Genomic DNA, 27,848 nt, shown 5'->3' with positions numbered 1-27,848 from the left:
TCACCCTGGGGGAAAAGCCTAAAGACCTTCCAGACCATGGTTAGCGGGTCTGGTGCGGTTTTTATTGGTTCCACGGCTTACATAGCTCAATGACTGAAGAGCCGCTGCCCAGCGTCAGAGACAACCGTAACACTTCACACGAGATGGACAGGAGTCGTGGTCGTATTAATCCTTTTGGGCTCAACGATGTCACGCAGACCTGGGAGGACTTGCTGCCCCATACACTCACTGGAGTGGTCACCCATGGCTTAAAGCTCCCGCAGCTTCCATGACGACGGTTCCCTCGGCGATGTTATTAGCACGAGAAGCTGCATGAAGTGTTCTCACTAAAGATAGGCCGGAAGCTGCCATTCAGATCGTAGGTTCTTGGAGGCGGGTAGAGTGAGCATCCGCTGAAAGCAGATTTTTTCGACAAATGCAGAAGCAGAGTATTTTTGCCTTGCAAGAGGCAGTTGCAACAAAGTATCCTTTAAGCCAGGGGTTTCTGCGGAGAAAGAACAAAAGGTGCCCACGGAACTAGAAATATACTTGAAGAGGGCAAGCTGAAATAATGGTTGGCTTGCTTTCGGTGTACCCTGCCCAGTTTCTAAGGTTTGTTCATCCGTGCACAAGTCCTAGTTTTGCTACGCGCTGCCAAATTAGATGTAAAACCACTTCGCCCAATAGCTTGTACTCTGTAAATGTCGGGCAAATGTGAGCAAAAGCTCGGTTAAACATGGTTTCGCGAGGCTTTACACGGTCTGACGGCTAGAATTATAGAGGCCCTGCAGCTTCGCCTTAAAGTCAACGATATTAGGATCCAGCAGGACGAGTTTGAACTTGTATCTTGAGTATTACAGCTCAGGCTCCGAAATTTCTTCCTACATCACGTGCTAGTTTAACCAACCGATTCTCTAAACTCGGTTAGCTAAAACCTATTCAGTGCGTTGCCGTTAAACCTTGGAGCTTAGCTTTCCAACAGAAACATTTAAACAAACTTAAGCTCCACCTTTAGAGTATGAAACCATAGCGGCCTGCGGTCTTCTTCTAATGAAAGACATTGTCATCACTAAGCATACACTCTTCAGACACCATAGTACAAGGAAGAATGCACGACATACGTATATCAACACCTGCTTGTTTCTAATCCATGAAAGCGCGCACTGTGCTGCCTACTTGATACCACGTCTTGTTCTCTCCCAACCATGGGCTCGAATCACACCTGCGACAAAACAAAAAGGAGGAACTTTGATTTTGTGTCGGCGAAATAGCGCTGTTTGAAAACATATATCATTTAGGACAAAAGGCAACTTACAATTCGCTTTTCACATGTGCTAATTAATTTTATTCCACCAGTGACGTCAGGTTCCATGTGAGCAATATGAGGCGTTTGAAATTACATCTTAGTGTCTTGTGGCAGTATCGTCATGACACACTCGTCCGATCAGGCTTTTCTCATCATGACGCCGGACGCCAACGGGACAACGTCGGGTTCCTCGCTGAACTGCTGCCTCAAAGCAATCACTTCAAATGCGGTCACCGGCTTCGCAACTGGACTGATATGATGAATCGTTGGGTGGTGCAATGTACGAAATTTCGATCATCAATGTTTACAGTGATAGGTGATCCTGGTTTGTAGCCTTAAAGCCCTCAGGGGCAAAGAAGAGGATATGATATTGGCGAATTCAGCTGATGTTCTTGAAGTTAGTTTCTTCTCATTCGTAATTTTCGCACCGTTATGCGCCCCAACTCATTCCCTCTCTCATTAGCAGTTGACTCAGTACGCCCAGATTTGTAGCCCTTCGCAGAGCTATGAGATCAAATAAATAAGCGCTAGTTTCCCGACTTAATATAATACTCGGAGAATCAAGGAAGCACTATAAAGGACTCCCGTAGCCCAAAAGACCCTACTACTGAAGCATATAGGCACAGGATGGAATGGTTTACCACTGGTTGAACCGAGCTAATTTGGCTTCATTTTGCGAGGTTTAAGGTTTGTTTTTCGATGCTACTGCCCGAGTCGTTTTCAACTATATTATGACGATTCTGAACTGTAAAATATAATTTTTATCACGACTAACTAACTTCCGGTCATTAATAAGAAATCGCAATTTGTAGAGTGCAACTGTGCTCGACATAAGGCATCTAACGTTTTATGGCTTATGCTGCAGGGTAAATGGCATTTTTTATTCATCGGTAGCTAGTTAATGGTTAATGGTAAATAAGAAATAATGTTAAATCTGGCTTGTTAAATCAGATGGAAGGCTAAGAGGAATCCAGTTATCCAGGACGCTTGCATTCCGAGTTAGACATGCTGTACCCTGAAATATATTTGGGCGGGTTGATTACCCGGGGATTTTACATCTGTGTCCAGCGATATTTCAAGTATTATCGCATCATGCGATTCTATGCTAAAAATAAGAGGTAATCGAGGCAGAAGTTAAAGTGTTATTGATTAAGCGAGTGGCAAAATGCATGTAGGGATCGGTGATGATCGAGGAGAGCCACGAGCGGAACCCATTATTGAATTCCCCTGATAACATAGGGTTTCTTACTCTTACCTAGTGGGAAAGCTGGGAACGCTTCAGCCACATTTGACGCACTAAGAATCATGGGCCGGTGTGCTACTCGGTGTGGGACAGTAGGAATTTTTATGGAACACAGAGTGGCATTGCTACGATATCTCCTCTTCATCATCACCATCATCTCGGCGAGCGAAGGTAGAGTGCAAAGGTCATAGTAGCGAAGGTAGGCAGACAATGTCAATAAAAGGTTTCTGTTTTCCGAAATGCCACTAAAAATGTCTTAAAGTGATCGAGCAACCATATATACACATTCAATTTTTTTGCTTATAAACTGTGCATGATAGGTGCGAAATATTGGTGTCCGTGATACTAAATTCTTCGCCAATAGCAGAGAACCGTCGCATATTTTGGACAAATTTTGCAGTTACTTGCGGTTCTGCTCTCTTTCTTGCAATTTAGTCACAATATTGAATGTTGGGAAATTTTTTGTTGTAGAACATCATTTTTATTGCATTATTTTTTTGTACTTCTGCACCCGGTAGCTCTCCGCCCTATCATGATTTGTCGCCCTTGGTGGCTGAACTGGTCGTCAGGAAGCTCAATACAAACTCCTATAGATGGCGGCACAGCTTTCCCTCTAGGTAAGAGTAGGAAACTCTATGCCTGATACCAATAAAGGGGGAGATTGCAGTCCCCATTATCCTCATTTTTTTTCTTGCTACGCAGACATGGTAACATTCAAGTACAGTTTTTCTAGAAATCACTTCGATTTATAAAGCAACAAAACAAGTTCTAACAAACATCGTAGGAAGTAACTCCAAAGATAGGTAGCTCAGATGTCAATTTGCGACCAGCGCTCAGAGAACACAACTGCGCCAGCTTCTTCTTCGTTTCTCCTTGACCATCTTCTTCTTTCTCTGCCGACTGGTAAAGCAGGTGTCAATATTTTGACCGATATGACGAACAGACCGATTGGAATAATATACTCTTCTGATACACAGAAACATCTTGGTTTTAATGTCAGCCCTGCGCCCACACGAATTAAGAACGTCATCACAAGTAAATATGGTGTTTTTGATAATACATACAAAAAAAATTGAAGCGTCCCAAAAGATCACCTGGCACTTTAGTACTTGCTAAGAATAAAATATACAATTTTCGACGAAAAATTCCACTCACAAGCAAACTCCCATAAAAAAAAATTCGCGTATACAAAATTTAAGGATGTTTCGTCCGTTAAAACACGTCACGTCGATATTACTGGCGCGAGTGCACTCCGGAAAAAGAACGAAGAGAGCACGTGTTCTAGCCTCCACTGAGGCCTGTTTCACATGCTGCGACTGCAGCGAAAATTTTTGGTGCAGTCGGTGACGCCGCAGTGCGATTTCGCACACCGCTTTCACATGCAGCGAACCCGCGAGCGAATTCGGTGAGACACCCTCGGGGTTGTTTGACGTTTTGTAGAAAACGCGTACGAAGGGCATGTTTGATTTTTATACTCAGATGCGTTTTTAGATTCTAAGCGATAATTCATACGTATTTGTGAAAACGGGCAGTCTTTCAGCATACAAAAAGCGCGTTGCTGCGCCGAATGAAACCACTCGGAAGTGAAAATAGGGATGTCTCATGAGGACGCGCGCTCTCCTTCAATACTGGGCGTGCCAGCACGTTGCAGGTTATCATACGTCCCATGACGTCGCGACGCTCTTCGGCTCCTCATTTGTCAGTCGCAGAACGACCGCACCGACGCTCGTGTTGGAAACTCCTCCGCGGCTGAAGCGACGCTCGCTCGGCGTCTAGGCCAACGGCAATCGCTGCGTCGCAGGGCAAAAAATCGCATCATGTAAAACGAGTCTGAGGCTGCACCGCTCTGCAACTCGGTATCTGCTCATTTTCTTCTATCGGACGGCCCTTTCGAAGGTGTTCTCTACTCACCCCACCACCGCCTGTGAGTCGTTCTTTTAGCCTTTGCCAGAGCGCGGAGCTACTGCTTGCGCAGCTCACTGTGGAATATTTCTCGCGGCAGGCGCGGATGAGAACAACCTCGTCGTCTTCGGCCACTCAACTAATTACCCTGGAGAAGACCGTTCGAATTCCCCCTATATTCAATAAATCACCGACGGCGATTCTAGCATCCATCGTTGTTCGTGATCCCTTAGTTGCGTTGACTGAACATACTCTTTGTTATCCCGCTATGTTGTGTTTAGTGTCCCGCTAGCACACAACCGGGTTAAGTGGAGAAATACGGGAGAGGCCTTCGCCCTGCAGTGGGTATAGTCAGGCTGATGATGATGATGATGATGTAATGTATATAGTTTGGCCACGCGGGTTGCTTTGTGCACGTCACGCCGCGAGTTCTAACTGCTGAAGCGATTCCTCACCGTTGCTTATTTTGCAGACAGCGCCACAACGGTGGTACTGCCCATGGTGAGAGAAAATGAAATTTGGCTCCTCGGTCACAACGCGTACGAGAAATGCCTCGCTGCTCTTGAGCCGCAAGCGCAAGGCGTGCGTCGGTATACCACGGTCGATTTTCTGACGGCGGTGGTGCCCTTCTTCATGGAGTAACAAGGGGCCACCTTCGTTGCTCTCGCCACTGTGAACAAGGCTCTCGAGTCAACCAAGGACGTGGCCCAGACGAATGTCACCAGTGCAGCTAGGGCAGGGGCAAGAAACTGTTGCCACTCCAAACCCCGTAAGAGGACAGAATGTGCCGTTCACGTCCGTACACTGTGTCTGTTACTGAAACAGATCATTGGGTTATTTGTAAACTCTTGAGAGTAGTTCTGAAGTTCGACGCCACGGCGAAGCACTATCAATTATTCTTGAATGATAACACAGATTGAGTAAGCCGTCAGAAGTAAAATGGAAAGGGCACATTACAGGTTTATTGTACTTGCCCAGGTACCCGCGATACATTAGTGGTGCGGGGAGTCTACTTCAATTAGGCTCAACTACACTCTACTTGCCCAGGCTATTATATGTTAACTTATTATAGCTTTACATGATTGTTACTTCTCTAAATCTTTACTATACAAGGTAAATGCAGATTTTTTAATTCAAGTAAGCCTAAGCTCAAAGTTGCTGACACTTCTGTACTACTCTGTGTTGAGGGCATAGCTGGAAAACATTTTCAAGGGACCCCGCAGCTGAAATATGCTGAAATACGCAGCTGAAATAAGAATATATGATGTGATTCGTAATCATTAATGGCGTTGGAGCCACTGAGAAAACTAAACAGGCTAAACTGAACGACTGATTGAGGCGCGTCCAAAGTCCTACTCATTTTTTTCTTGGTCGGATTCTTCGAAGCATAATAAATATTTTTCGGCATTACTGGCTAAGCAGCTTTTCGGCTGTTGTCACATAGATTGCTATGTTGACCACGAACTCTTCCGGGAAGGATTTTGAGTGCGAAACCACCCAGCATTTCACTGTCGCTGTCGCTGTACTTGACTCTTCTCGACAGCAAATTTCAAAAAAGCAACTTGTGTAAATTTTGTTCCACATCCAGTTTGCGTCATAGTTGCATTCCGTGTCAGCCCTTGGGGGGCGCGGATTGCAATGAGTGCAACATCCGAAGGAACGCAGCTAGTTATTAAGCCAGGGGGGGGGGGGGGGGGGGGGTTGCAGCGCAAAATGTCAACAAGATACTGCTCTCTGAACATGTGAAAATGCGGGCGAAGCTTAATACAAAGAGAGGGGTACTAAGTCTCTCATCACTGCGCGCCAACTGCAATAAATAAAGAACACAAAAAGAAATGAGTTGACGGAGACAATTAAAAAATTTGACCTCATTTAGGACATGCAATTTTAAGAGAAAACATAAACAAGACGATTCCCCTGTTGCATTTTGTTGGTTTGAAATCTTTCTTTCTCAACAGGGAAAATTCGCTGTTAAAATGTCAAATACAGCACAATTTGTCATAAAATTGAGCGTGATGACTGTAGTCGTCACCCAGTTCCAAATGGTCGTTTCACTGCTAAGTATATTCAGTTGGTATGGCATCAGTACGCGTTGGCAACTTTTCGGTTGGATGCACAGTGGGACTTGCACCATGTTGTAGGTGTGGAGATGTCGGATGTCGAATGTAAAAAATGCAAAGTATGAGTATTTCATTTGTGTGTGTGTCTGTCAAACATTGTGGTCGGTGAAAGGCTCTGCATGGCACTAATTGAGATCTCGTGAACGGATTGAACATTTAGTCGGCTGAAGGGGTGTCTATGAAGTCTCATCATGTGACCGCGCTTAACACGACCGCTTTGTTATTAGTAACCCATTCAGCCTAATGCTCAAAGCAGCAGCATGAGGAAGAGTTTTCTTTTGCGACATGTCGGAGGCACTTTCATTTTCTGAACCTGCCCTAGAAGCAGCCAACAGCTAGCGTTCCACAAGAAAAGGATGCATAGGGCTGCTGTTGCCAGAACCCGGATCTAGCCAATGCATATTATCTCGTATGGAGCACGAAGTAAGTACCATGACACACCAGCAGCGCCACCGACACGGCAGTCTTAATTAAGCGCTAACCGCATGAGGAGACAATTCGCGGCGACATGCAGCGCGCGGGGGCATAAGGCCACCAAAGCATCCCCATTCGCCGCTGTCGCTCAGTTTCTGATTTGTTAGAAAATTTCGCAGCAAATTTTCTCACCACACAGAAGCAGCTCGCGAGGCATCCGATTGCAGAAGGGTTTTGTGGTATGCTATTTCCGTTCTGGCTTTTATGGAGCGAAGTTTGCTTATCTTGTCCGGTTTGAGCGAAACGGCCGCTTGCAGAGGATCTTCGTGTCAGTGCATGTACCGGGTGGCTAAACTAATTTTAGCCAAGGAGTAAAAAATAAAACATTTATGATAGGGCCACTGATCCCGTTGTAAACAACTGCCTGCCATCTGGTGCACCACAGGTAATTTTAAATTTTGCAATTACAAACTACTAATTAAGGCAATTTTTTTTTCAAATTTACTTATTGGCCTTAGACATTATATATGATTTTGAACGTTGGAGAGCAGCTTCTGAAGTCGTCATTTTATTTATTTCCGATAAAGAAAACCTCGCCTGTATCGTTTTTTTTAAGCTCTAAAGAAATCCCGCGAAACACAAAAAATATCGCGTGATTAGCACAATCGTTCGTCACGATTGTGGTGCTCTGGCTGACAAACTTTGCCTAAAGCAGACGAAGAAACCAGCGCAGGCATATCGGCCTGCCGCTGCAATGGGGTTGTGGAGCCAAGGCCGCAGCTGATTTCGTACGCTGTAACTCAAGTTAAGAGCAGCACAATGGCGGCGTACGAATGCACCAGTCGTGTGATATTTTTTTTTCGTATTTAGTGGGCGAGCTTGAATAAAATGGAAAGGAGGTTTTAGAAGGGGCTCTCTAACTTCGCAAATTAATTTATGGTCTAAAGGCAATAGTTAGCATTTTGGAAAAAATATCTTGATTGCTAATTAGTTACTTGCAAAATAATAAATTCACTGTGGTGCGCCAGATTGCTGTCAGCTGTATACAAGTGGTTTCTATTGCCTACCTGAAATGTTTTTTTTTTTTTTTTAGCCTTTGGCTAATGTTAGCTTTTCCAACACCCTTTGTATGAACACGTCAAGATAGTTTAGAGAAAACTGGGTATGGCAATAAAGGGCAAGAAATATGAGTGTGGCAAAATAACTTTGCTTATCTGGAGGGACGGGATCGAAAAATCACTTCTTGCAAGACTGCATAGCAGTCTATAGTTTGGCGCACCACTGTTCTGTCCTACAGGAACGCATAGCGTTACCAGAACTTTCATGAATGTCTCCGAAACTTGTCGCTTCGTGCGGGATGCACTAGCGACAAAGACACGTGATGGCGCCGATGTTATACGGTCCATAGTGAAGGGCTGTCACCTCATGCGATTACCGTTTTATCCTTAAGTGTTCCATTTTCGTACACGGGTCGCGAAAGGCGCAACTCGTAGTACACGTGAGGGCGCTATGCAGCGGCGGAAATCTTAGATGCACGCTGCAGCGGCATGCCTGGCTCGCTCGAACGGAGGTGCCACGCTCTCATGGAGCGGATGTCTCTTGATTACACATCCACAGCAGCTGTTTACTGATGAGCCACTAAATACGCTTACAGCTGGACAGTTAAGTTGGCTTACAGCGTTTGACTGGGCATACCTACGTATGCTCCATACATAATTAGAGGCGTCACTGCTCAAAATGCCAGAAGGGAGCGTCTGCAAAAGTGTTTATTACTTTTGCAAATGCTCTCGTAACGCGATGGCCGCATCTAATATCAAGAAATTCGGCAGCAAATGTTGCCGCTTAATCCTGCCCCAAAATTCTTGCCTATTCTTTCTTCGTCATTTTTACTTCCCACTTGATCTAAAATTACCTGCGTCCGATCTTCTTCGAAACTAACTTCGATATTAAAGACAATCAGTTCTCTAGGCACCATCACAATCCATGAAATATTATGCATGCCTGCAAATATGCTCTTTACGTTTACCCAAGTAAGCATAATTGTTGTCCACATCAGCTCCGGCACAAAACTTAGCTGGTCACCGCCGTATGCAAGAGGCTGGCGACGCTCGCCGCTCGGTTGAACCATCTGACGATTCGGATATCCGACGAGTATTACTTTTGCACAGGCAGCCAGGGCCGCCCGTTGTGTCATTTAACCAATAAAAAAGCCATGCAGGGCAGGGCAGGCCCTGCCCTCTGGGTTGAGCACAGCCTCGGACCCAGTGCCCCGCTGACAAAGCAAAGCCATCCAAAATAAATGAAATTGTTACTCTTTCCGGTGAGGATGATCGCACCCTTTCCCATCAGGGTTCACGGTCTCCTTCCCACTTTCATCTCCGACGCCGGCGCCCCCTTCTCATTTCCGTGCCTCGTGTACTCGTGAGCCTGCCTGCCTTGAACGGCTCAGGCGTGCGCCGCTGTTCCGCCCATAGAAATGAGCAAAGGCATAATCATGTCTAATTTGTTGGTTGCCACTGTGAAAGAGAAAAAACAAAGAAAAAGGATTTATCTTCGCATCCCTCGCAGGTCACGTGAAGGATGTCCGGGAGGAGACATGACTGCTTCCTCTATATCTCCTTACAAAAGCGACAGGTTCAACTTTCCCCAGCTAGCCAGAAAGCGATCGCCTTAATTGTGGCTGCCGGAGTTCGCTGCTGCCAAAAAAGAAATACCTTAAACACATCCCTAGCCTAGGGAAAACTCTAAGAATGCCTGCCACAGAAGAGGGATTTTTCTTCAATTATGGAGGTGTCTTTAGCGACAAAAGTCGCAAGGGTTGCGTCCCATAACCTGTAAGAGGGCAGCGGCCTAACAGGCTTCATTTGAGCCTTTGCAGCTTTCGCTCGACCTGGTGTCGATATTTGCACTACGGAATCGGGCCGTCGTATGGTTCTGGTTAGGCTGTCTGGGAACTGAGAGGGTGTCTGGGAAGAGCTGCCTACACCGAGCCGTGCGCAACGCAGGTCAGCGTGTTCCTAGTTTTTCTACATCGCCCGTGTCTTCATCGTTCAATGGATGCACTGAGGGGCATGCCAGTATCCTATTTGCGGCCGGAATAATTATGCGTTTATCTCTTTTGCAGACTAAAGTCATGTTTCGCGGTGAGGCAGTTCATGACTACGAATACCTGCTTGTTTGTATTATCAGTGCGTTCAAGTTGGTCATTTGTCTATTAACCTCTTTAGTTCTCAATTGCCATTTCTCGGCATGTTGTCCTTGCGAGTGTGATCACATAGTCTAACATTGTTCTGGCTCACTATTCGTTTATTCTTTGTAATTGCGGCGAATGAAAGTGCAGTTGCTTTGTGCGTGTTCAAAACATTTAGTAATCATTACGTTGAGATTGTGTAACCGGAGAGAAAAACACGAACCATAAGATGACACATCTACCAGTTTTTGAGGTTTCCGCTGGTTCCGCTGTGCCAGGCGTATACAAAATAGCCAACATTAGGTCACGTTATAATTCTGGCGGCTTTACACCTTCCCTTCATTTTAATTATTTTTGTACGCATCGACTTTAGTGTTTCTAGACCTCAAAGTTTGCATTTCTTGTGGTTTAAAAGCGCCCCTCGCATCGTTCCGGTTATTTCTAATCGCTGAAATGTACCCCTTAGTTTTTATGGTCGAATTAACAAAATTCCTCATTCGAAAACGATTCTTTTTCTTGTACCCAAGCGCACTTCTCTTGAGGGAAAAAAAATAAACGACACGCCTTTCTTTTTCGGCATGTTATTTCATAAATAGACATCAATTGATAACCTTTTCATGTGATGTTTTGTTTAATTATCAGTTGTGGGCACGTTCGTTATATGGAAGTGCTAAAAAAAAAAAAAACCAATAACGCGTCCGTGTCTGCCAGGCCATCAAGTGGACAGTACAAAGTCCCCCCAGTTCAAGGGAACCCTGAGGACAAAGCATTTCCTTCATGGGAGAAAGGAAGTGTTGATTTGACTACCGGTCGTGGTGAAGAGTGTTGCGCCCCCGCCAATGCACTTGGCGTCACTGACCGTAGTCTCGCCACTGGTTGTATTGCTGAGTGTAATAATTTCCTCCTTCAATTATGGCTCGTGTGGAATAGATTTCCAATGGTTACGGTGGTAGCTCTTGACACTAGATTCCAGGAACATATCAAGTCTTTTTCTATTGTTTAGAAACCTTGAAATGCTTTTAAAGGACACTAAACTATTATATCCTATATTTCTGGCTCACAGCAAGTTCTGCATTGCGTTCGGGTAATTTTATGAAGAAGCAACACGTTCTCGTTGCTCGAGGATGGAGAACAATGCGTAGGCTACGCAATCCTTTTGCGCCGCTACTCGAGACGTAAATCCCACAGAACTGATGGAAGGCAACTCAGCAATTGTACCTTCGACATTTCCTCAACATGGAACAACTGCTGCGGCATTTCGTACCGAATGTACCCCTTCAGAAAGCTGTTCTCGCTCCGTGACCGGCATAAGCAGAAAATCAGCATCATGTCCTTCCTATTCAATTCCTCTCCTAAATGTCAGTAACGAAAATTAATTGCCGTGTCGAGTGATTTCAATCAACGCTTGTCTCCTACTCCTACAAGCATTTAAAAACTTGCTGAATACACTCAAACCTCAACGCCACGAGTACGATAATCAATGCCTCAATACCAAGCAGGCATACTGCATCCCTAGAGAAAAATATGAGAGGAGAGGAAAGCGCGGTCTAAAAGAGGAAAACAGGAGACGTTAGAACCACAATGGCTCGTTTCGAAAAACTCCAACCTCTTCATTGCGGAACGTAAATCCTCATATCAATTAAAAACATCCACAAAGAACGCAATATATAACTAAAACTATCGACGTCCTCTTCAGAAGCAATTATCATTTAGCATGGTAAAAAAGAATTCTGTTTACAAGAATAGAAAGAGTTCACAAATCACCACTGAGCTGTCTACCATCGGTTAATTTTTTTTCGATAGGTGCAAAATTTCGTCCAAAGTGTAATAGTTTGGTAGAACAAAACGTCGAAAGGCCACGACATATTAGGTGAACACTCAAATGAGAGCCGAAATAATTTCTATTGTGAATGTGTATGTTAGGCTTGAATTTTGCAAAGTATAATTGATGTTACTCCTTGTATAATATTTCTTCATAACATCAGCAGAAGAGATGACATTGTATTTAGTGTATCTAGAGTATTTATTTGGTGCTTTCGATATCGTTTAACATCAGAAAAGCAGAAAAATCCCCTCCTACAGACATTTGCACACTCCTGGGGTAAAGCTGCTGGTTCACTTCGTACGCTTTTGTCTGCATAGAGTACCAAAGGGCCAATCTCAACAGCTGGACATTAAAGTTGGCAAGTTAGACGAAAGTGATTCTGCATTTCGATTGAGAGGGGGGGGGGGGGGGGGGGCAAGGAAAAGGAAATGGTCAATTTAGTCAAAACTTTTCAGCCTCTCAAGGTTTCGTTAATGCTTCCTGTGTGTACGCTAGCATCGAGAGGTTCAACTGACGGAGTATATACCTCGAAGAACAGGACCGACAATTGTAAAATTGCCGAATGACTGTTCATGATCAGAGCAGTAAAGCATGAAGCGTCTCTTCCGTGGTCCCCCCCCCCCCCCCCCCCCCAATTCGCTGTACGGCTTGAGGTGTCCATTCCCTAGGTTCGAAGGCTTATTCTGGTCATCCCCGCGTGATGCAGGTGACCGCATCGGCGGAAGACGAGAAAACGCAGGGGACCGCCTGATTGAGATAGCCAAATGAACAAAGAGCCGTGAACGGTTCTCCTTCGGGAGAGGGAGTCAAGGCCAAAACGTCACCGAGGAATGGCAATCTAATTCTTCTTGCCGGTGCATACCATATCGGGGCGTCTAGACACGCAAAGAAAAGGTGAACTTCTGGCAAAGCGAGTATACTGGAGGCATCCCCACAACCCGGACCGATTACTGAGCCTCGATGTGCGTGCATCGAAGCACTCTAGGCCCGATAAGAGACGTCTAGTTCGGCGGTCAACAAGGAGATGCAGTGAGGAACAAATGTACGACACTCATAGATATCCTAACAGCGAACGAGTTACAGGCCACTAAGGAGCTTTGAGAAAATACCCATACACACTCATTATCCTAACACGTGTAAAGATGCGAGCACCTCTGCAGTGGTAGCTGAAGGCTGCCTAATTTTAACTCTTCAAAGTTGGTAATCCGTGTCCCCAACCACATCCGACCCAGCTCTGTAGAAGGTTTATAAAACGAAGTATTACGAAAAGATAACGAAATTGTATTCCGATATGAAGTTTGGGTTGTCATATTCTAATCAACGTGTTCCTTTTCTCCTTGGTTATTTTCTTAGTCATTGCGAAGCAAGCGGCGAACAATTCACTCTGCTTCATCATATCTACCTTATTATTATTTTTTTCAGAAAACGCCTTCTCGGAGTGTATCGCTGTGGGTAAGAACTTTTATTAGGCGCTTTCGCTATCTTTTTGTTATCAGCAAAGGAGAAAACTCCCCTTCAGCAGATATTCGCACAATCCTGATTTAAGGCTGTGTATTCGCATTGTGCGCATTGGTGTGCATGGTGTGCCAAAGGGCCGACTCAAGAGCTGGACATTATAAGATGTCAAGTTAGACAAGCTAGGTAGTCTGTCGAGGCCTAGTGTTTACCAGTAAAGCTATAACTCTTATCACAGCCCATTGGAAACTAATGGCGTCGATTCGTACGGCCACCCACACTTGTCTAGTAGGCGCTGCATCTGGGCAACTCGTTGTGGTATCGATTTTGCCTGACTCTTTACAGTCATTTCCACCACCGAAAACAGAACGAAGAGAGGAGGCCAAAAGTTCAACGTGCAGTTATACGCAAAGGGGTTAAAGTTAAGCGCCTCATTGTGGTGTGTTGTCAGAAAGCCAATCATTTTTTTCGTCAGTCTCAGCGTGCTAATTACTAAAACAAAACGCTGTGCATTTCAAAGCAGCTTGAGATATATATCCCAAAGATGGACATTAGTGTCTATTTTATTACCGGTTTAAGCGACGATTTCATAAGGGGTCTGGTTTTCAAAAAGCGAAAGTAGATCATACACTGCGCACCACACGGCGTACGCTATGCGTATGTCTTCAGCGACCGTTGGTCCGAGGGTGAGAAATCGCAATGTATGCCAGTAGCATAACAATGAACACATTGTACATAAGTGTCGCCTATTGCAGTAGGGACTATCGCTCCCTTTCCTGCGCAAGTAATCTTAGTTGAATACCACCAGGACTCATTTTTATCAAATTCAATGGATAAACCTAAGTATTTCGCTGCTGTTCTGCTTCCTACACGCTTCTATTTCTTCATATTTGATGTTACTTTAACTGTTCAGCAGGGCCTGAAAGCAAGGACGTTGATACAGAAGGGACGATGTCGTATTCTCCGATACAGAAGCACGCGCACCATGTTTAAAATAACACCAGAAGAAATACTATTTTTGTCATTTTGATACATTGGTAGCAATCGCTTCACGACAGGATACTGTCACGATCGCGTTCATTCGCAGAGCGCCAGCCGAACTACAAGACCACGCTGCTTTAGATGGATTGGCCAAGGCGACACTGCGGTTACGATGTCCTCAGCCATCGGCCCATGGCATCGCCAGAGAGCTGCCCTGCATCGTCGAAGAGTGCGGGGACCGCTTGGTGCAGCCCCTCGTAGGGCGTGCTGTGGAGCTCGCCCGTGCCGCTTCGCTTTCATCGACAGGAGCCGCAGCGGCGCTGCGATGCAACACTCCTTGGCCTCCAACACCGGCGAGCCTGGCGCGCGACGTACGCAGACCACCTGGCCGACGTGCGCAGCTGTGTACAGCAACGGTGAATTGAGTGGTTAATTGTGTGCTGACTGCCAGAGACGGCTGTCCAGGATTGGCTCTGACAGGCAGTGGCAATAGAGAGCCATCTTTTTTTATTTGCTTGATCATTTAGTTTGTTATCAGCATGCAAACAGGGAAACAAGGACAGGATATTAAAGAGTATTTGGCACTGGAGCCATACAATGAGTGGCGAATGCTATTTCAGCAACATGATTGGGAAAGGACTTCAAACAGAATAAAAGACATATTTATTTACCCTTGAGAAAAAATCCTAGTATATTATGCACTGAATTCTTCGCTGGGTTTAACAGCGACTGCGACGGCCATTAGTGCCATGTCGAAAGGTAGGCTCCTCTGTATAGGTTTCAGCACTGAGACAAAGCTCTGCGATGACGTCACGCAGATAAAAATTACTTTCCTGATCAATTCAGTGCCGCGTCAAATGCCACCAAGAAGGATTTCATTAATTTTACCATCCGCAGCGCTAGCTTTATTCCTTTCTTCTAGCAAGCGTTGTTTGCTAAAAAGATATAATCCTTGCACTGCAAAATACATGATCATGTGCCCTCAGCCTGTGCTTCGCTGTGTAGAAGCGTGATGATTGTCGTCATGGCTTTTTTAGAAATTATTCACTATTTTAAATAATAGCATGCTAATGGTGGGAAAAGCAGGGCAAAAATGCGCTGGCGATAAATTCTCATCTTTCAAATGTGAAATCATTTTCTCAGCCGGAAACTTCTTCCCTTGAGAGCTGCATCCTATCACCATATCTACGCCGTCCGCAATACATCCTGCAATTTCACCCAGGGGGAAAAGCCTAAAGACCCACCTGACCATGGTTACCACGTATGGTGCGGTATTTTTAGGGGTCACGGCTTACACAGCTCTATGGCTGAGGAGCCGCTGCACAGTATCAGGGCCATCTGTAACACCTCGCACGAGATGGACAAGATTCGTGGTTGTATTCTTCTTTTGGGCACAAGGACGTCACCGAGACCTGGGCGGACCACTCTTCTCTATAAACTGACTGGAGATGGTCAGTCATGGCTGAAAGCTCACGCCACTTCTATGACGTAGTTTCCCTCTGCGGTGTTGTAAGCACGAGAAGCCGCAAGCAATGTTTCCGCTGAAAATTAGACTCAAGCTACCATTGAGATCGTAGGTTCTTGGAGGCGGGTAGCGTGAGCATTCACCTAAAGCCTCCGAATAACTTCAACAGCTCAGGAGGCAAAATTTTTCGCCGAGTGCAGAAACCGTGTAGTGCTGCCTTGCAAGAGGTAGTTGCGACGAGTGATCCTATACGCCAAGGTTTAGCGGAGGAGGAACAAAAGGTGCCCACGAAACAAGAAATGTACTTGAAGCTGACAAGCTGTAGGGATAGTTGGCTAGTTATCGGTGTTCCCAGCGCAGTTTCTCCGGTTTGTTCCTCCGTGCTCAAGTCCTAATACTGCTACGCGCGCTGCAAAAGCCGATGGAATCAAGCTAGCCTGAAAGCTTTTCCCCTTCAAATATGGAGGCCGGAGGAGGGGGTGGGTTGTTAAGGATGGCTTAAAAACTAGTCTTGTGTGCGAACGCTCGGTTAAATATAGTTTCGCAATGTTGCGCTCAATCTGACAGCTTGAATTATGCGGACGTTGCAGCTTCGCATTAAATTCAACGACCTCCAGCAGGGCGAGTTCGAACTTGCATCACAAGTAGTACAGCTTAGGCTCCAAAATTTCTCTGCGCATCACCTGCAAGTTTCACGTACCGTGTCTCTAAACCATTTAAACTAGAAATATTTCGTGCGTTGCTCTAAAACCCTGTGGGGACCGCGCCAGCCACATTCAAAGTTCCCGCGGCTGCCGATGCGCCGCCGCTTAACCCTTCGCTCTCCCCGCTTGTTCCCGGGATAAACGGTCCCGCGCGAGCGTATAAAGGAAGGCGCACGCTGGCGCCTCGCTCTCTTCGCTCCTGGTCGAGCCGCTGGCTGCTCGCTCTCTTCTCTACTGGACGACCCGCGGATCGCTGCCTGCCCGTTCAAACGATGACCCCGATGACCTCCCACACCACCATGGACTTCCGGACGTGAGATTAAAGATGTTTTTCGCACGGCCCGCTGTGCATTCGTCTTGCGCATCCCTCGGGCAGAGGAATCCCCCACAACTGGCCCCCAACGTGTACGATAACTGCGAAGCGGGGGAAGCTCAATGCGATGCAGCGATCTCCCCCAAAGTAAGGCATACAGGTAGCAACCCGGTTTGTCACGGACGCTATAACCTAAGGCCAAGGTAGTCCACTGCTTTGTCTAACGTCTTTGCCTCTTTCAGAATGCATTCTGATAAGATTTTGCAGCAGCCAGATGAACACCGTCGCTGGGGCGGGAAACCGCACCCAGCGCATGGTTCAAAGACCTGATTCAGTTGTGGGCGATTCCTCTGCCCGAGGGGTGCGCAAGACAAATACACAGCGGGTCGTGTAACAAACATCTTTAATCTCACGTCCGGAAGTCCATGGTGGTCCGGGAGGTCATCGGGGTCGTCGTCTGAATAGGCAGGCAGCGATCCGCGGGGTCTTCTCGGCAGTCAAGAGCAGGAGCGAAGAGAGCGAGGCGCCAGCGTGCGCCTTCCTTTATACCCTCGCACGGGACCGGTTATCCCGGGAACGAACGGGGAGAGGGAAGAGTTAAGCAGCGGCGCATCGGTAGCCGCGGGAACTTTGAATGTGGCTGGCGCGGTCTCCACAATCTTTGGAACTCAAGTTTCGATGAGAAAATTTTAGACACACTTAAGCTACATCTTCAGAGTATGACACCATAACGGCCTGCAGTTTTCTTGGAATTAGTCATTCTCATCACTACAGCATACACTCCTAGACAGCACTGTACCAGAAAGAAAGTACGACATACATATTAACGACCACTTGTTTCCAAGCCGTGAATGTGGGCATTGGGTGGCCTACTCAGTACCGTGCCTTATTCCCTTCCAAACGTGGGCTCGAAGTCCACCTGCGACAAAAAAAAATAAAATGATTTTGCGTCGGCGGAATATAGATATTTGTAAACATAAATCATTCACGACATCAGGCAACTTGCAATTTTTTCATATGAGTTAATCACTTTTGTTTTACGCGTGACCTCTCATTCCACGTGAGCACTATGAGGCGTTTAAAATTTCATCGTAATGTGATGTCGCTGCATCGCCATGACACTCTCGATCGTTCAGGATTTTCGCAACATGACGCTGGTCACCAAAGGAAAACGTCGGGTCTTCGCTAAACTGCTGCCTCAAAGCAATCACTTCAAATGTGGGCACCTGCTTCACAACTGAACTGATATAATGAATCCTTGGGTGGTACAATATGCCACATTTCGTACAGGGCCATTTAGAGGGATAGGCGAACTTGGTTTGTAGCCTTAAAGCCCTCTAGGGGAAGGGAGGGGGTATGATATTCGTGAATTCTGCTGATGTTCTGTAAGGCGGTTGCTCCTATTTTGTAATTTTAGGACAATTATGAGCCACAAGTGGCTCTATTAAGCCCACATTTGTAGCCCTTTGCAGAGCTATGAATTCAAATAAATAGCGTAAGTTGCCCGGCATAACAAAGTATGATATTCAAAGAATCAAGGAAGCACTCACGGAGTAAGATAGACAGGAGCGCCGACGCCGCCCTTGGGGAAGACGGTGAAAACAAAACTCATACAAAAAGGTCATATATTAATAAATTAAGATCCGCTAGCTGCACGAGACCCAGCCGGACACATTTGTAGAAAAACTGGATGACGATGGGCTCGTGACAAAAATAAAGAGCACTGCAGAATCTGCATTGGAGTAATGCGAAAGAACGGATGCTGCTGTTGGTTACTTCTGGTTGCTTCTAGTTGCGTTATTCACTTCTTGTTTATCCATTTTAGTCTTTGGTACTTTTGCATTGCACGCCAATTACTTTCTAGCCCCGTTTTCTGCTCTACTTCCGGTTGCGTGACGTCATTCCTCTACGTCACATTATTTCACTTCTTGTTTATTCATTTTAGCCTTTCGTACTTTCAAATTGCACGCCAATCCCTTTCTATGCCCTTTTTCGGCTCTACTTCCGGTTGTGTGACGTCACATTTTATTCGTCACTATTCACTTCTTGTTTATTCATTTTAGTCTTTGCTTTCAAATTGCACGCCAATCTCTTCCTATGCCCTTTTTCAGCTCTACTTTCGACTGCGTGACGTGACATCCCTTCATCACATTAATTCACTTCTTGTTTACCCATTTTAGTCTTTGGTACCTTCAAATTGTGCATCCATAGACCGATCCCACCGACCGATCCGCGCATGCGCCGGTTTTCCGGAAGTTGCACCACCGCCATGTTAGTTGAAGTCAGCTGTCTGCTGGTTAGCACGCGCACATGCGATCATGCGATAGCACTATTGAAATCTCCACTCCGCAGGAAATCAACGCACACCTCATTGCCGAGAAAAATTCGTTGTCATTATTTCACAAATTTACAGTGACTGATACATGCAAAGCAAGCGTTCTAAGGGCCTTAATTTTTTTTACCAGTAGCCTCGTTCAGTTGCGAAGAGCTTATCGGAAATAGTCGAGGGCTGCGTACAAAAATTGTATCATGGTAATTTGTGGCTCTAGTGATTCATGGTTAATTAGTGTGTGATAGGCGATATCGAGGTAAAGAAATTATTGTAATTAATTCATCAATTAAAAAAATGATTGAATTAGATAAATGGTGGTTCAGCAGTGTCAAACTGCTCAAAATGAAAAGCAGAGGCATGATGATGCTAATAGAATATTTAGATTATGTAATTGATCAATTAATTAGGTAAACTAATTGAAAAGATGAGAATCTGCAAAGAGAAACTTCAAAGGTGTCAAAATGATCAAATGAAAAGCCAATGTTTCATTATCTAATAAAGAAAATATAAAGTGTGTAATAATTCAAATAATTGAAATAAAAAATAAAAATAAAAATGGGGTTCAAAGGTGCTGAATTGCATAGTACGAAAAGTAAAAAATATATAAGAGGTCAAACTGACCAATTATTTATTCGAAACAAAGGAAAAACTGAAAAAGTATGAACAGGGGTCAAATACACATAATGAAGGTAAATACTTGATGATGATACTGAAAACATTCGTTTATAAGGGACCAACTAAAATTTTCAATGATTGTATGAAACGAAAGAGCGCATCCAACGATGTCAAACGAATTTTGACACTTTTGAACGGCATTTTCTAATAACACAAGATTTTCAATTATTTCAATTATTTGATCAATTACATTCTCCAAAACTTTCTTATTCAGCACCGTCTAGCAATGAGTTTTCGTACCTGGGAATTTTGACAACTTTGCACCCTCTTTTACCGATTCTTTCTTTTTCAATTATTTCAGTTAAATAACCAATTACAGACTTTAAAATTTCTAATTAGTTTATTCATGCATTGGCTTTAGATTCCGAGCATTCGACACCTTCCAACTTCTTTTTCTAATGCTTCCTTTTTGAAATATTGCAATTACTTAATTGGTCAACCGGCTGGAGCGGCTGGTTGTCTACATGTACCAGCATGCATCGCGAGAGCGGTGGTGTCGTGAAACTGGCCAGTAGGATTGGTCTATCCCTTCGTATGTCCTTTTTTGGCTTGACTTAACTTTTCTTGACGTCATATCTTTGACGTCACCCTCACTGACTGATTTATTTACTATTTTAGTATTTGGTGCTTTCAAATGTGGCGCCAATCCATTCCCTAATGAGAACATTCTCCCCTTGTCGTTTAGAGTTTTGCCTCTAATTAATCAACTAAATAACCTATAGGGATAATTATTTTTCGCACGCATTACATTAACTTCTATCGACTGACACCACACATTAACCTCTACAACTTCTCAATTACTCACAACTGCTGCGGACACGATTTTGCAAATTGCACGCTAATCCCTTCCTATGCCCTTTTTCGGCTCTACTTCCGATTGCGTGGCGTCACATCCTTGGCATCACCCTAATTTACTGATTTAATTAACTGTTTAGTATTTGATACATTCAAGTGTGGCGCCAAGCAACTCGCTAATGAGACCATTTTTGCCTTTACTGTTTCATTTTTTCGCCTCTAATTACCTAATTACCATATTTTCCTAATTATTTGTTCTCACACATTACATAACCCTCTATTGATTTACACCACTCATTAACCTCTACGACTTCTTAATTACAACTGCTGCGGACGCGATTTTGCGGACGCGGTCTGCGAACACGGTCTGCGGACAGAAATCTGTGAACATAGCGAAGTAACGCTTCGCATTAAATAATAAAACACTGTACATGATGATCGATGCGCGGTCCTGTTGGCTCTTCCCGGCTTCCTCTCGTACTACGTCTTTCCTCGTTTCTGCCAACAATCGGATATATTCCGAAACTTTATTTTCTTTTTGCACAAGAATAAAAATTAAGGGTATCCAAGCAGAAGTGCCAGTGGCATCATTCTAAATGTCCACCCACACTGAGGCACAGAGTCCTCCAGGCAATAAAAATTTAAAAAAATGCACATTTTTCACAACCGTGGTTTGAGCTGCACCGCTCCTCAAGTCCACAGTCCTTCAGCGGCACGCTCATTGCAACACAGAACAAGCCGGGGCGCGGGTCGCATGCGCAAAAAGAACCCGCGCACGCGCGACAACGGCTGGACGCCGAGGAGATTCATCGTCCGTTTCGGAGCGGGCGGTGGCAGTGTGCGTTGGTCGCCGACTAGCAGCACAAGTCCATTCCATCTTCCAAAGAGACAGCAAGGACTGAGCCGGCGCACGAGGGTTGTCGCGGTTCTCTATCCTCTGCACCACACCTTCTCACGCACACTCGCGCAGCATAACAGGGAAAGGCGCAGCGGCCGCGTCCCACTAATCAGAGGGACGGCTGCAAGAGTCGGCACCGTCACCGCGGTTCCTGCGCTCGCGCTGTTTCTGATCGTGAGCCGCCTTCCAGAGGATGAGCTCCATGCAGGCGCGGGCGTCCTCGACGCTGTCATGTCCCCGCACGCCGTCCACCTGCACCTCGCGGTTAAGATAAGCACCGACGAGCGAGCGCAGTGACCGGCGGTATGGCAGCCCCCGGCGGTGAGGGAACACGACAGCCGTATCCACGACGATATCGTGCATGATCTTAAGGCCCCGCAGGTCGTTCTCCAGGCCATGGCCCACAAGCACCGTGGAGGCGGTGAAGAGGCGCAGCAGCACCTCCTGCACATCCTGAAGCGTGGTTTGCACATTGCGCAGGTGGTCGGCGGTGACGCCGCTGAAGGCCGTGTTGTAGTCCAGCACGGGGCTCCCCGGCTTCACGTACGATTCATACACGGTCGCTCCGTTGACGTCCACCACGCTCACCTTGGACACCTCGAGGCCGCGGATGGTGAAGCACATCTCGCAGTCGAGCGCAAACACTCCGCCGGCCAAGTCGTGGCGGGGGCGTGTGCGCACGAAGTAATCAGCTGACGCGTCGCGCTCGCCCCGCGCACCCTGGACGCACACGTGGTAATCAGAGCGCTGGCAGCCCGGCTCTTCGCCCGTAGCGCCACAGCACGAGAACTCGGCCTTGCCGAGGCGACCTGTGTGGTAGATGCACTCGTCGATGGCGTAGTACTCGCCGTCCGGTGTGATGACAAACGAAGAGCCGCACCGGCAGCAGATCTTGCGGCAGGAGTTGGCCGATGTGGCGTCCGCTTGCAACCACACGGCGCAGCCCGGCTCGTCGGGGCACGGGCGCGGGTAGCCACAGCGGAACAGTTGCTGAGGGGTCAGCCTGTAGCGCAGCAGGTGGGGGTACAGGTCGTCGGCACACAGCGGCAGGCGCCAGGTGCCTTCCAGCGGACTCGGGGGACGCCGGGACGCGGTCGGCGAGCGGACGGGCGCCGAGGCCTCTGCTCGCTGCGTACATCGACCATCAGCTGAAGTCACCGAGTTCTGTCCGTTGTCATTAAAGTCCAGGTCCAGGATGTTGCTGCTGTCTCCTTTCAATGTGGTCATTAGCCACGGGTGTAAGAACTGGCTTTTTAAATTCCGCTTCTTTTCTTCATCTTTCTTCTTCTTGGGCACTGCTCGCCCCTCCTTCTGCACAGTGTTCTTTTCCTTGGTCGTTTCGGAAGACTCCTTTTTTGTCTTTTTTTCTTCTTCCGGTCGGCGACAAGAATGACCAGGAGAATTAGGACGCCGAGGACGGCGGAAAGCACTATCATAGGCGAGCTTCCAGTTATAAACACTAGTTCGTCAGCCATGCTGCTGCTCCCATATGCCGCAGTACCGGCCGTAGTAGACAAGCCACTAGATGATGACATCGCTGCAACGCGCCATAAGATAGAACCTGCGGTGCGTAATTCCGTCTCCTCAACGGTAGGGTCCCGCAACTTCTTTTTCCTGTCTGGTTGCCTCTCAGCGGGTTAAACGGCGATTGCTACCAAGAGGTGTCTGTGAACACAATTTAAAGGTAGCATACACTGACTGAAGGCAGGAAATTATTACGGTGAAGGTAAATGAATAGTGTTTCCGTTGTCATGCCGTCACTTCGTGGCTCTGTTCACGGCTGGTTTTACGGCTATTAAGAACGAAAGACATCACATAATGCAACCTAAAGGATAATGCAGGCCAGTAAAATCTTAATATCTTCATTTACCGTTGCGATAAAATAATCAGAAAGAAAGTTGCACATACAGGATTCGAGCAGATGTTTTATTCACTTAGTTGTCAGGTAAGTAGTGTAAATCTACTGCGCCACTGAAGCAACGGGAGCTGCAGGCTTTAAATGCGCTCTTATTCACTTTTCCAATATTTGCGCTATCTGTCGACAGGTGGACGCCGCTCAGAGGACCCTACCGCTGAGAGAACGGAATGACGCACCTGCAATACAACCGGTGCGCTAGCTTTGCGCAGATGGCGCTCGCGTCGCGTTGCCCAGTGTGGCTATTACTCCATTTTGTTTCGCACTGCTTTCTGACTCCGAGAGCAAGGAGTACGCATTCAACACGTGGAACGCTGGGCTATCGCGCCACCGCAGTCGGAACCTCATATCAAGCTCGTTACAATTTTTAAGGGGACACAACTGGACTAATAAATGGATCTTTGGGTGGTACAAAATGCGAAATTTCGGACATGACCATTTACAGTGATAGCCGATCTTGATTTGTAGCCTTAAAGCCCTCAGGGGAAAGGAGGGGTATGATATTCGTGAATTCAGCCGATGTTCTGCAAGGCGTTTTCTTCTAATTCGTAATTTTCTGACCTTTATGCAACACAACTAATTCACTTTTCTTCAGTGGCTGACTCGGTTATTAAGCCTACATTCGTAGTCCTTGGCATAGTTACCGTATCAAATATAAATAAGCGCACGTTGCCCGGCATAACGAAGTATGATATTCGGAGAATCAAGAAAGCACTCAACGGAGTAAGATAGGAGCACCGACTCCGCCCTTGGGAAGGACGAAGTTTTGCTACGTCGGAGAAAGCTTGTTTGCGGATGGCGCTAGGATATATCACCGACGCAGTTGAAGCATGCCGCCGCCGCGCCACCGCACCGGCGGTTCCGTGCTGCCGCTGCGTCTGAATTTGCTTCCTGTCTTGCACTGGCTTATCGCCTGCATCGGCGCGGGAATATATCCCCTGAAATCACATTGTTTGCATCTTCGAGCTGCACTGAGGTGTGTGTCTTTTGCCTGCCTCATCTGTGGCATATATATCTCGTTCAGTCGCGTTGCGCTCGCCGGCTCCATACAGTTCACCTCCCGCGTGCCGTTGATTCCTTCCTATAGGGAGTTTGCATAAAGCGATGCATGCTGGGTGATCCGCCATGATGTTGTCGTTCGCAGCAGACGACGAATCACGGCACTGCCACACAGCCTCGTCAACATGGTCGCGTAGTGCGCGCAGACGATGCTGGCGCGATAGGAGAGGCCGACTGCCGGTCCTTCCCGATTCCAAAAATATGTCTGCACGAGAGCGAGACGGCAAGTGATCCCTCTAGCGACGCCGAAGCGAATGGCTCGCACGGACCAACACACGCGACGCCAATCTGGGCAAGTATCAAACTACTTTCTAGAACTAGAAATCATGAATGTCGGCGATGTCAACGGGCGTCCAGGCCCAGACGCAGATTGCAGTCAGTCGTTGTCGCGTAACTCGAACATGTCCGCGTCGCACTGCTTTGCATTTCTAGATAGCTTGCCCGATTTCCCGAGCATAGCGTCGACGCGTATGTTCCTCAGGAATCTGCCGACATGCACGCACATAAGGGAGGGCACGAATGGCCGCGTATTTGCTCGGTGAACCATCGAAAAATACAAGGCACTTGCTCAATTCAAACTGGCTGCGTTGCCCGCCGTTATGGGGTTTTATCCGCCGTCTGTTGCCAGCAAAAACATCATGGCGGATTATCCGGCATGCATCGCTTCATGCAAGCTCCCTATATGCGAAGATCCCCATGCAGACAGCGCGTTTCACGTCTTAGTGTTTACTCTTGCGTCCTGTGGATGGAAGTGTGGTGAGTATTACGATTAGAAACTTGATACAAGATGTCAAGCTCAAGTGTCCAGCGCCTGCACATAGGTGAAAAAAGGCCGAAGTGGATGGGTCTGATCTATTTGGCCCACTTGAATGTGCGCTTACATCGCACAGCGTGCGCAAAATGTGTGTATTTATTTCCGCAGATAAACGTTGTAGATGCAGCATCAGTGGCTGAAGGATAGTTCACCGGGGAGCGAACAAATTGGTATTGCTTTAAATGACTGAAAGTAAGTATTGCAACATAAGAGTAAGTAATTTTAGGGCATGTAGCCAACTTCATGTAAACACACAGCGGGGATAAAGTACTGGAATACAGAGCATTCGCGGAAAGCTACTGCGAATATTTTAGAAGCTTTTTTTGCTCCAGAAAAGAAAAACAAACCGGCCACTACGTGTGCACTGGCGTTCACCCGTCATACAAGAACAGCGAGTACCTAGGACGCTAATAGACTAATATTGTCTTCTGCATCACACGCGTAATTTCAAGTTTTCTCCCTTATGCTGCGCGCAAAAGCTTTGGGTTCTTTAATTTGCTGAAATACGGTGGGAATAGCTCCCTTTGCCTCGGCGAGCCCGTTTTTCTTCATTAAGTAATACATTTTCTTTATAGCTGCTGTAGTATTTTAGATAAAGAAATTCATCCTTAAAATGCCGCGCACCTGATTTGTGATTTTGAGTTACTTCTCGGCCAATCTGGGGAATGCTCCGCTTCCACGAGCTCGAAAAGCTTAGAATTAAATTTGCGGCCGAAGCAAGGGGACTTTTTCGTTTCCTTTCCCGTACCCTGAATTACAGCCAACGACAAAACACTTCATCGCCTACCCTACCATCCGCATATAAGAAAGAAACTGCACAGTATGCGCTCCTCCCACGTCTGCCGCGCTGTATGCCGTAACGTCTGCGTACTGGTGGTCTCGCTGCATAGCATGTCGGCTGCACACACCTGTCGACTCATTCTCAAGGGTATACACAGACGACACAATAAAACGATGCAGGCGGAGCTTTATGTTAAAGTTTTATTTAAAAAAGATATATGTTGGCGTACGCGCAATTATAACCACGATTCCACTTGTGCGTTTTCCGGCTAGCAGACGAAGCGCGAAGGTACCACTCCATCTGCTCCCCACCATTTGTTCGTGACGCTCGCGCCGTTGCCTGGACCGATATTGGGGGCATTTCGTTTTGCAACACTTTCGAGAGGTGGCGCATCGATTTGTTCCTTTCTGCAAGGAGAATAGAGAGAGGAGGAAGACCTGACCTAACAAATCCGCTTCGGCGAGCGGAAGGAGAGAGTACCGCGCAAAGCTGAGCGTCGGACGCGGGCTCGGCGTTCGCGTAGCAAATTCGGCCTACGCCGAATGCATTACAGCGCACCAGAGTCGGCGCTCCGGTCTTATCGTACTCCGTGGAAGTACTAAACAAGTCCGGTAGCCCAAACCAACCTACTACTGAAGCATAGGCAGAGATACAAAAAATGGGAACAAGTCCAGTAGCCCAAAGCAACCCACTACTGAAGCATAGGCAGAGATACCAAAAATGGGAACAAGTCCGGTAGCCCAAAGCAACCTACTACTGAAGCATAGGCAGAGATACAAAAAATGGGAACAAGTCCGGTGGCCCAAAACAACCTACTTCTGAAGCATGGGCAGAGATACAAAAAAGTGGGATCATTTGCAAACTGATTGAATTGTACTAATTTGGCTTCATTTTACAAGGTTTATTGTTCGTTCTTGGCTGCTACTAGCTTATTCATTTTTAACTATATATGACTATTCTGTACTGTAAAATTCAATTTTTATCACGTCTAACTAACTTCAGGTGCTGAATAACAAGTAGCAGTTGGTTGAGTCCAATTATGCTCGATACAAGGTATATAACGTTATATGCCTTCATGCTGCAGGGCAACATGCTATTCTTATTCACATGGAAGCTAGGTAATGGTTTACTGTAAATAAATAAATAATGTTAGATCTGGCTTCTGAAATCAGGTGGAAGGCTAAGAGGAATGCAATTCTCCTAGATCTTTGCATTCAGAATTAGTCATGCTGTACCCTCAAGCATGTTTGCACGGCTTGGTTACGCGGGGCTTTACATCTGTTTCGGGTGATCTTTCAAATATTATCGCAGCATGCGAATCTATGCAATAAAGGGAGGGATATTCGATCCAGAAGATGAAGTGTTACTGATCAAGCGACTGCCAATATGCATGTAAGTCAACGGGAATGGTCGAGGGGCGCCACGAACGAAACCGATTACCGCATTCGGCTCATACCGTACTTTCTGGGAAACTAGGGATGCTGTACTTTAGAGTGCGACTTGTTGCGGAGAGTCACATTTTGTTGGGATCACAGAGTGGCGTTACTAGGATGTCTCCTATTTATCATCCCCATCATCTCGACGCGCGAACGTAGACTGTCAAAGCCATAGTAGCGAAGGCGCCAAACCAGAAAACGTCAGAAAAAAAATTTGTTTTCCATATGCCGCTAAATCTTAATGGG

The 27,848-nt window shown here is 46.4% G+C and overlaps 1 pseudogene; it reads right to left on the bottom strand.

The window, feature by feature from the left end:
* Positions 1–21,706: 21,706 nt before the first annotated feature.
* Positions 21,707–23,087, bottom strand: LOC146183053 (RNA exonuclease 1 homolog; annotated as a pseudogene).
* Positions 23,088–27,848: the final 4,761 nt, after the last annotated feature.

This window comes from Amblyomma maculatum, chromosome 7 (genome assembly GCF_055883805.1).
Source record: "Amblyomma maculatum isolate TAMU_Amacu chromosome 7, ASM5588380v1, whole genome shotgun sequence".
Classification (NCBI taxonomy): domain Eukaryota; kingdom Metazoa; phylum Arthropoda; class Arachnida; order Ixodida; family Ixodidae; genus Amblyomma; species Amblyomma maculatum.
This window is presented reverse-complemented; position numbering and strand designations above follow the sequence as displayed.